The sequence below is a fragment of the Stegostoma tigrinum genome, chromosome 43 (assembly GCF_030684315.1).
Source record: "Stegostoma tigrinum isolate sSteTig4 chromosome 43, sSteTig4.hap1, whole genome shotgun sequence".
Taxonomy (NCBI): Eukaryota; Metazoa; Chordata; class Chondrichthyes; order Orectolobiformes; family Stegostomatidae; genus Stegostoma; species Stegostoma tigrinum.
Window position 1 is genome coordinate 11617345 of NC_081396.1, and position 11339 is coordinate 11628683.

Consider the following 11339-nt stretch of genomic DNA (forward strand, 5'->3'; position numbering starts at 1 on the left):
TAGTTAATGTGTATGCTAAATGAGACAATACATATTAACTTTCACGCCCATGCTTACGAGACTGCTTAATTAACATAACATGCAATGTATGAAGAGGGTGGGATAAGGGACAACATGGGAAGATTGTGCACCTTGGAGCTCAGATTGGACAGAGCCGAAAGAGGAGGACAGAGATGGATAAAATGATGTATAAAAAGGGGCGACTCCCTGACCTGTGTGTGTCTCAGGCAATGAGAGGTACACGATTCTGCAGACTCGTAATAAAGCGCAAGTAACTTGTTTCCAAGACTTTGTCTCCTGTCTTTGTGATTGTGAGCACGTGAATCTATATCTCACAGAGTGTGAGGGAGAAATGAAAGGAGAGAGAGAGCAAAGGTGAGAAATGGATTCTGCTGAGGTCAAGTCAGAGTTTGTGAGACCAAGGACAGAATAAGTGAAAGCCAAACCCTGAGCACTGTTCCAGTTCCAGCACCCGCTTCTGTGAAGGCTTCAGGGCGCGTCTGTCTCTGCCCAGCTCAGGTTCTTTTTTCAAAAGAAAAGACAATAAAATAGTGTCAGTTCTGCTGCTTGGCACATTTTACCGAACAATGTTATTATTTGCAACCTTCCATTGCAGATACAGTTCGTTAAATGGTGGTTTTTCTCTGGCTCCTGTGAGATAAGATTTCACCAGCCAGCATTATACTCGGTCTGTCACCATAGCAGCAGGTTTCTTCATTGCTGTGAAAACGAACGGAAATGAGTAAATCTTGATTGGGCTAAATAATGAATTTGACTGTTTTATCAATTTGCAGAAAGGGATATTTCAGCACATGCTTCAGCTGTTGTCTGAACTTTGTCTGGGTTACGGCATAAATCGAGGTATTTGTGCAGCAACTGAGGAGCTGCAGCATGAAGCCCAACTCTGCCATAAACGGTTCTAGGTACATAGATCTGTACCCAAAATACCACATCCGGATCCATATAGAATATACCATTAACGTTGACCATAAGAGGATAAAATTGGCCGAGATCACAAAAAGTAGAATGATTGATTTTTTTCGGTTTTGCATTTCAGCATCACAATGAATGTTCCCATTGGTGTGAGACCGGAGTCTTTTGCGGGCTCTGCTGCTCACTAAAATATATCTGATGGTAAAAACATTAAGCAGCAGAATCAGGAGAAATGGAAGAGCTGGGTTCAGAATATGATTGAGGAACTCGATTGTGACCCAGACAGGAGAGTTAAAAGTGTATATTTTTACAGAACAAAATCAAGGATTGTTCCGCAGCATATATCGACCCGCGAGCATAAAATACCAAAAAACGTTCTTTACACCGCTCAGCACAGTCACTGCTCCTACAACCAAAGTCGCTGTTTTCTCACTGCAATATTTTACTTTCAGCTTCTGGGAACAAATTGCCACGAATCGATCAAATGTGAAAGTGACGGTGAACCAGACAGAGCAGTCAGTAGCTGTATAAAGCAGAGCAGCATGGATATTACATATGGGGATGGACTTCCGGAAATAAAATTGTTCCTGATAAACAATCGGAATGTGTCTCAATATCACATCGAGGATAACAACCAGTAGATCGGCCACTGCCATGGCTGCCAGGTAACGACTGATGCATGCGGACAATCCACAATCTTTATTTATTAGGACAAAGATCGTTACGACGTTAACTGTAAGAAGGCAAACAAAAACAAATTGTGAAGCAGGTGACAATGCTATCAGTTTGATTGAGGACCTCATGAGAGAATCAAATGAGTCACTATTTTGAAAGATTTATTGACATAATAGAAGCTAGTTACAGAAATGTCATGTAAATTATTAGAAACACTCCTTCCCAAATGCACAGTCATGCATTCATAAGTGCAGATGATATCTAGAAAAGTCCCATGCACTCGGTCACTCACGAGCAGACAGAGCTCATTTCAACACAGTTCCTAATGTGGAGGCTGTAAACATTGTCATCCTGAAAGATTTTCTCGCAATTCATTGAAGACAACGACAGTATGGAAATTTCTGTCTTTTAGTCTAAGTTGTGGTCGACACTCTGAGGTGAGGAAATGTAAACGCATGGAAAGCATATTCATCACTTTAACTGCTTGAGTGAACTTCAAAAGAATGCCACGTACCTGAAACTGGATCTCTCCTCTCCAGATCTTATATTTTGTTCAATTAATTGACCTACTACGTTCACAAAGGATGTCACTTCGAGAATGTTCAAGACATTGTCCCCAACAATTCCCAAATTCAGCAAAATTTCAGATCCCACAATGAGTAATATTAAATCGGAAGGAGCTGAGTGATTTTTTTAAATCACTCACGATTAAATTTCATTATGTGACATTCAGACCTTTCAACCTCCTCTGCTATTCAAACAGATCATGGCGGGTATGATTGTGCCCTGACCTCCATGTCACACGAGCTTTCAGTCATTCAACCCCTTGGCTTCCTATCCATGACCAGGCGAATCTCAGACACGTTTTAACTCGGTTTTTCTCAAGTATGTGTTTGGGAACTATTTTCGACCATGACGGACTCTCCCGACGATCAGTCCCGTCAGATTCATATTTTAATGCCATCATAAGCGTACTATGCACAGAACGTTGAAAAATACATCCTTACTTTAATGTTATCAATATCCAATCACAATTACTATGTCTGGTTCTTTCGCTTGTCTCACTTTATTTTGTTCAGCCAAAGACAGGCTCTGAAAACTTTTCCAATATGAAATGCAAATTCTAGCCTTTTGTGTCCTCAGCCATTATTTTGAATTTTACCTGCATTGCACCTTCTCCATGGCTATCAAACTTACTGTTGCCCTTTGTCTTGAACAATTTCTCCCGAAACCAGTTTCATATTTTCCCACTAGATCAATGGAATGGTTGGTTTGTGATGCAGAGGAAGGCCAACAATGCAGGTTCACTTTCCATCGTAACAAAATTTACCACGAAGGATAAGCATTCTCCACCTTGTCAGTCGCCTGAGGTGTGGTAGCCCTCAGCTGTCTCTGTTGTGACAGCAGCCACATGTCCTCTGCAATTATTGAAAAATTATTCTATTTCTGCCAACATTTTAAAATTTTATCTACATTACCATTTCTTTTTCCACTGTATTCTAGGGTGTTCTGGTCACCTACAATTTCGTTCTGTACCAACATTTTCGCCCACACTACACATTCCTGTTCCGCCCACGATAATCATTCACTGTATTGTTATTTATGAATCTATATATATTTTCTCCCGAAAAAAATATTTAAAGTTTTTGCCTCCAATGTTCCTGGACAAAGAAGGTCCCAAAGACTTACAACAATCTTAGAAAAGAAAATGAATCTTTTCATCTCTGTAATAAATTGAAGATGATTTTAAAAATAATAAAAGACATAAAAGTCTACCGCTAGTTTTCGTTTTTCAACTTTGTATGAAGGACGTATCTATGGCAGCTGAGAACATATCCCGTTGGTTGTTTGTGAAGATTTTGTTTCATTTTTTCTCTCCCTCTCTGAGAATGCATATAATTACATTGGAAGCAGCTCACAGATGTTTTCAACTGGCATACTCCCGGGATGAAGGGTTTATGTTACGAAGATTTAGAAAGCGAATCTTGAAATTATGGGTGATCTTATGGAAAACTACGACATGTCGAGGAGAGTAGATCAGGTGGAAATTCAATGTTTGCTTGCATCGCCCAAATACAAAATTGCCAATTGTGTTATCATCACTGTACGCTTTTATCCTTCCCAGTCGTTGACTGATGCTGAATGCCAATATGCCTGGATAGAGAAGGAAGGCTTCACGGCGATCTTTGGTGTGAGAAAATTGCTCTGATACATTTATGGATGTGAATTTGTCACAGGAAGGAACCACAATCGCCTGCTGAGGCAACTTCAGGAAGACAAGGCTTTGCTCCCCATAGCTTCTAGTTAAATACAGTGGGCGGGGGGTGGGGGTGGGGGGCGCTTATTCATAGTGTGTAGAAGGACAAGAAATGCCGTCCTGGAGGGCAAGTGGCTTTTGCAGATTCCTTGATCTGCCTCCAACCAGCAGACAATTCACCAATGGCACTTCTCCTGGAAGAGTGTATTCTGCTTCTAAAAAAAAATCTAGATACACTTAAGATCACCACTGGTCATATCTGACTGTGGGCACAAAAATATCCCATCCTTGCCACAATAAAACAGCCGGTGCTAATCGCAGAAACAGAAGGCCATGATTGAACCCATTCTAGAGCTGTTGAGGCCAGATTGCCATAGTGGATGGTGCGTTGCTATGGGGAGAAATGTTGATTGTCCAGTGTAAATGTCGTTGCCAGATACTGGCTGAAATCCAGCAGGGATATTCAGAAGTTTTTAAACTGCATGTATTGGCATGAAGTTATGTCTGGTAGCCCCGATTGGATCTCAATATAGCTGTGTTGGTGAGGCAGTGCCCATAATGACAACAAGAACAAAAATTACTCTGCACTCTGCCCCGACATTTGTGGGATTGGTCGGATGATTCCTGGGCTCTGTAACATGTCGAATATACTGGTACTGTTATGATTCCTGGTCATGTGAATACCAATTAAAATTAGATGGACAAACTTAATGATGACGTTTGAAAATCCACGAGCATCATTTCTGATACACAGACGTAAGACCATAAGATGTAGGAGTGGAAGTAAGGCCATTTGGCCCCTCACGTAGACCCCACCATTTAATCATGGCTGATGGGCATTTCAACTCCACTTACCCACACTCTCCCTGTAGCCCATAATGCCTTGCGAGATCAAGTAATTGTCAGTGTCTGCCTTGAAGGCATTTAACGTCCCAGCCTCCACTGCGCTCTGTGGCAATGAATTCCACAGGCCCACCACTCTCTGGCTGAAGAACTGTCTCCTCATTTCCATTCTAAATTTACCCCCTCTAATTCTAAGGCTGTTCCCACGGGTCCTAGTCTCCACGCCGAACAGAAACAACTTCCCAGCTTCCACCCTTTCTAAGCCATGCATTATCTTGTAAGTTTCTATCAGATCTCCCCTCAACCTTCAAAACTCCAATAAAATTCGGAGACATGGATAGAGCAGGGACAGGAATGGTTGTTGCAGGTTCCGGGATTTAGATGTTTCAGTAAGAACAGAGAAATGGTAAAAGGGGCGGAGGTGTGGCATTGTTGGCCAAGGACAATATTACAGTTGCAGAAAGGATGTTTGGGGACTCGTCAACTGAGGTAGTATGGGCTGAGGTTAAAAACAGGAAAGGAGAGGTCACCCTGTTGGGAGATTTCTATGGCCTCCGAATAGTTCCAGAGATGTAGAGGAAAGGATAGCAAAGATGATTCTGGATAGGAGTGAGAGAGACAGGGTAGTTGTCATTGGGGACTTCAACTTTCCAAATACTGACTGGGAACACTATAGTTCGAGTACAATAGATGGGTCAGTTTTGGTCCAGTATGTACAGGAGGGCTTCCTGACACAGGATGTAGATAGGCCAATAAGGGGTGAAGCCACATTAGATTTGGTACTGGGTAATGAGCATGGCCAGGTGTTAGATTTGGAAGTAGGTGAGCACTTTGGTGATAGCGATCACAATTCTGTTATGTTTACTTTAGTGATGGAAAGGGATAGGTGTATAACACCGGGCAAGTGCTATAGCTGGGGGAAAGGCAATTACAATAAGATTAGGCAAGATTTAGGGAGCATAGGATGGGGAAGGAAACTGCAGGGCATGGGCACATTAGAAATGTTCAAGGAAAAGCTCCTGCGTGTCCTAGATAAGTATGTACCTGTCAGGCAGGAAGGAAGGTGTAGAGTGTGGGACCCGTGGTTTATGAAGGAGGTGGAATCTCTGGTCAAGAGGAAGAAGAAGGCTTATGTCAGGATGAGATGTGAAGGCTCCGTTAGGGCACTTGAGGGCTACAAGGTAGCCAGGAAAGACCTAAAGAGAGAGCTCAGCAGAGCCAGGAGGAGACATGAGAAGTTGTTGGCAAATAAAATCAGGGTAAACCCTAAAGCTTTCTATAGGTATTTAAGGAATAAAAGAATGACGAAAGTAAGATTAGGCTCAATCAAAGATAGTAGTGATAAGTTGTGTGTGGAGTCAGATGAGATAGGGCAAGCGCTAAATGAATATTTTTCAACAGTTTCACTCTAAAAAACGACAATGTTGTCGAGGAGAATACTGAGATTCAGGCTACCAGACTAGGTGGGATTGAGGTTCCCAAGGAAGAAGTATTAGAAATCCTTCAAAGGGTGAAGATAGATATTCCCCTGGACGGATGGGATTTATCCTTGGATCCTCTGAGAAGCCAGGGAGGAGATTACCGAGCCTTTGGCATTGATCTTTAACTCGTCATTGTCTACAGGAATAGTGACAGATGACTGGAGGATCGCAAATGTGGCTCCCCTGTTCAAGAAGGGGAGTAGAGACAACCCTGGTAATTATAGACCAGTGAGCCTTACCTCAGTTGTTGGTAAAGTGTTGGGAAAGGTTATAAGGGATAGGATTTCTAATCATCTAGAAAAGAATAAATTGATTAGGGATAGTCAGCACGGTTTTGTGAAGGGAAGGTCGTGCCTTACAAACCTTATTGAGTTCTTTGACCAGGTGACCAAACAGGTAGATGAGAGTAAACTGGTTGATGTGGTATATATGGATTTCAGCAAGGCATTCGATAAGGTTCCCCACAATAGACTATTGTACAAAATGCAGAGGAATGGAATTGTGGGAGATATCGCAGTTTGGATCGGAAATTGGCTTGCTGAAAGAAGACAGAGGGTGGTAGTTGATGGGAAATGTTCATCCTGGAGACCAGTTACTAGTGGTGTACCTAAAGTGTCAGTGTTGGGTCCACTGCTGTTTGTCATTTTTATAAATGACCTGGATGAGGGCATAGAATGATGGGTTAGTAAATTTGCAGACGACACCAAGGTCGGTGGAGTTGTGGATAGTGACAAAGGGTGCTGTAGGTTGCAGAGAGACATAGATAAGCTGCAGAGCTGGGCTGAGAGGTGGCAAATGGAGTTTAATGCAGACAAGTGTGAGGTGATGCACTTTGGTAGGAGTAACCAGAAGGCAAAGTACAGGGCTAATGGTAAGATTCTTAGGAGTGTAGATGAGCAGAGAGATCTCGGTGTCCATGTACACAGATCCTTGAAAGTTGCCACCCAGGTTGACAGGGCTGTTAAGAAGGCATGCAGTGTTTTAGCTTTTATTAATAGAGGGATCGAGCTCCGGAACCAAGAGATTACGGTGAAGCTGTAGAAAACTCTGGTGCGGCTGCACTTGGAGTATTGTGTACAGTTCTGGTCACCGCATTATAAGAAGGATGTGGAAGCTTTGGAAAGGGTGCAGAGGAGATTTACTAGGATGTTGCCTGGTATGGAGGGAAGGTTTTATGAGGAAAGGCTGAGGGACATGAGGCTGTTTTCATCAGAGAGAAGGTTGAGAGGTGACTTAATTGAAACATATAAAATAATCAGAGGGTTAGATAGGGTGGATCGGGAGAGCCGTTTACCTACGACGGTGATGGCAAGCACGAGAGGGCATAGGTTTAAATTGAGGGGTGAAATATATCGGACAGATGTCAGAGGTAGTTTCTTTGCTCAGAGAGTAGTAAGGGAATGGAATGATTAGCCTGCAATGGTCGTACATTCGCCAACTTTAGGTACGTTTAATTCGCCATTGGATAAGCATATGGACGTGCATGGAATAGTGTAGGTTAGATGGGCTTGACATCGGTATGGCAGGTCAGCACAACATCGAGGGTCGAAGGGCCTGAACTGTGCTGTAATGTTCTATGTTCTATGTTCTAATACAATCCCAGGATCCTCAGCCCTTCATCGCACATTAAACCTACCATTCCAGTGACCTTCCATGGGAACCTCCGCTGGACACGCTCCAGGGCCATTATGTCCTTCCTGAGGTGTGGGGCCCAAAATTAGACACAGTATTCTAAATGGAGCCTAATTACAGCTTTATAAAGTCTCAGAAGCACATCGCTGCTTTTATATTCCAACCCACTTGAGATAAGTGACAATATTACATTTGTGTTCTTAATCGCGGACTCTACCTGCAAATTAATGTTTAGAGAATCCTGGACCAACACTCCAAGATCCCTTAGGACTTCCGCTTTCTGAATTTTCTCACCGTTTGGAAAATAGCCCATGCCTGTATTCTTTTTTTCCGAAGTGCAGGACCTCACATTTGCTCATGTTGAATTTCATCAGCCATTTCTTGGACCACTCTCCTCGACTGTCTAAATCTTTCTGCAGCCTCACCACCTCCTCAGGACCACCTGCCTATCCACCTATCTTCGTATCATCAGCAAACTTCGGCAGAATGCCCCCAGCCCCTTCATCCAGATCATTAATGTATAAAGTGAACAACTGCGGCCCCAACACTGAACCCAGCGGGACGTCACTTGTTACCGGTTGCCATTCCAAAAAAGAGCCATTGATCCCAATGCACTACCTTCTGTCAGACAGCCAATCCTCAATCCATGCCAGTAGCTCACCTCGAACACCATGAGCACTCGCCTTACTCAGCAGCGCCCGTGAGGCACCTTATCAAAAGCCTTTTGGAAGTCGAGATAGATAACATCCATTGGGTTTCCCTGGTCTAAACTACATGTTACCTCTTCAACGAATTCTAACAGGTTTGTCAAACACGACCTCCCCTTACTAAATCCGCGCTGACTTGTTCTCATCTGACCCCGCACTTCTGAGAATTTAGAAATTTCATTCTTAACAATGGGTTCTAGAATTTTGTCAACAACCGATGCTAATCATCTTTTGTCTTGATCCTTCCTTAAACAAGAAGGTTACAGAAGTCATTTTCCAATCACCTGAGACTTTCCCTGACCCCAGTGACTTTTGAAAGATCACAACCAATGCCTCCGCTATTTCGGGAATTATTGGACACAGATGATGGAACATGATTTATCAACAGTGAATTATAATATTTCCAAAAAATGAATGGCATTTGGCATGCTCAAACAGCTCCACACCATCCATTGACCAATTGTTTGGCAGAAAGAGCTGTCCAAACATTGAAGGCGGGCTTAAAGAAATGTCCTGCATCTTCACCTAATACCAAACCGTCCCATTTTCTGTTCGATTGAAGGAGAAGATCTTGTGCAATTACAGGCAGCTGCAGTCAGGAATATAATTCCGCACCAGGTTATACCTGATATTCCGAGACACAGGTTGAGGTGAATCAGTGGTGGTAACACCAATGCCTGAAGCATGCCACCTCTAGACAAAAGAGACAGTTTACTTCAGGTGACAAATTTGGTGCTATAACTACAGGAACGGCCTGGCATGTGTACAAGAGGAGGTCCATGTGAGCTCAGGTCCCGTCACATATAAATATCGGATAGGTGAGGTGACCCTGAAAAAAGAAGAAAAATCTCAAAACTGCTGCAATGCAAACCAGATATAAGCAAAACATAGATAAAAAGGTGCAGAGCTGGATGAACACGGCAGGCCAAGCAGCATCAGGGGAGCAGGAAAGCTGGTGCTTTGTTGCCAGACCCTTCTGAAATGAAGAAAGCAAAACATATCTTGTCCGTCAGAATAACCAGAAAAACTGTCAGAAATCATGAGGACTATCTGCCTGTTTAAATTCACGAAAACCTCCAACTCCAAGATGGATGCAGACTTGGTTCCATTACCGCCAGGAAGTCAGGAAGGAATTCTCAGATACTCCAGATCAAGAGACAAGTTGTGGTCTGATACACGCTGCCTATTCCTCAGACTGCATCAGAGATATCCGGCCTTGTTCAACAATATCCCAGGAGACTTCACAAGAGAAAGAACAGGCATCGATCCACAGAGTTCGATTGCAGCGATATAGTGATTGTATCAGCTCCAGCGGGATCCACAGACGATCAGTTCCTTGCTTGGAGCCGTTAACCAATCAGGAAGTGTGGTCTGACAGATATAAACAGCCATTCCCAACTGGGATTGGCTATGTGCTGGTTTTTCAGAGTAAATATGTTGTTTACGTATGTGCAAAGGGTAGCTACATGGTAAAGATACCAGCCTTGTGCAATTTGTTCAGCTGTCATTCACTGAGATAGCCCTGTCTGGTTCCTTCCTTCGAACTGCATCAACTCATATTTATCAGGTTTAAATTATATCTGCCATTAACATGTCCATCTGACCATTTCATCTATATCTTCCTGTAACATGAGAAAGTCCACCCCACTGCCAACCACTCAGCCATTCATTCTGTTGAACACAACCTGACTTAAAAGAGTCCCACACCCCTCCAAACTGAGGTCAACATAATTTCTGAATACCACAAATTGTAAGGGGAGGGACAATAATGTGCAACAGACTCTGGTCTCCAAACACACAAACCTTCTTCTACCATCACCTTCTGTCTCCTGCCACTGAGACCAATTTAGATGAAAGTTGCCAAGTTACCCTTCTTACCATGAGATTTTACATTCCTTATTAGTTTTCCTTTTGAGGCTTTGTCAAAGGTTTTGCTGACAAACTATGCAGAACAACTCCACTTTGTCATGACTTTCCTCTGATAAAGTCATGCTGACTGCCCCAGGTCAAGCTTCACCTCTCTGAACGGCAATCAGTTTTCCGTTTCCCTGTCTTCTCTAACTATTTCCCTGATGCTGATACAATGCAATTTTTGAAATTATTTTGTCATTCATCGTTGAGTTACCTTTACTTTTGTTGCCTATGCCTTGAAATATATATCCATGCTATAAACCTAACAATGCATCTATAACTAACAACAATTGTCTATCTGCCATTAAACCTTACAATGTAATTTTCAAATTCAATGAGGCCAATTTATTCAGAAGTCATGTAAAATTCAAAATATTAAGATCGATATTCCCACAAGCTCCTTTCCAGTCAGGGTTTCAATTAGCTCTTCAGCTCACACACCAGCAATTCCAAAATAGCCTGAATTCTAGCTCGGTGTTGAACATGATGTTGAACTAAACCGTCTCATATATGTTCATGAAATCTACATTTCATAACATTAGCAATCATTTGCATAATGCAGATTAGGTTCAACTTGATGCCGTCTAATATGATTGAGAGTTGAGACTACATTGCTACATTTGACTCATTTTTTTCTAAACGTAACTCTGCTATTACTCTGATAAGATTTTACTATAGTCCCCCAAAAGAGTAATCGAGACAATGAGCTGCAAATGTGTCAGCAGATTATGGAAAGATGCCGTAAAATGATGATTGTTATAGTGGATGATCTTAACTTCGCTAATATTGACCAGAGCTCACTTACAGAAAGATTAGATGGAGCAGAATTTGTTAATTTCATTCAAGACGGTTTCTTGAAAGACTTTGTGGACTGTATATCTCGACGAGGGCCATACTGGA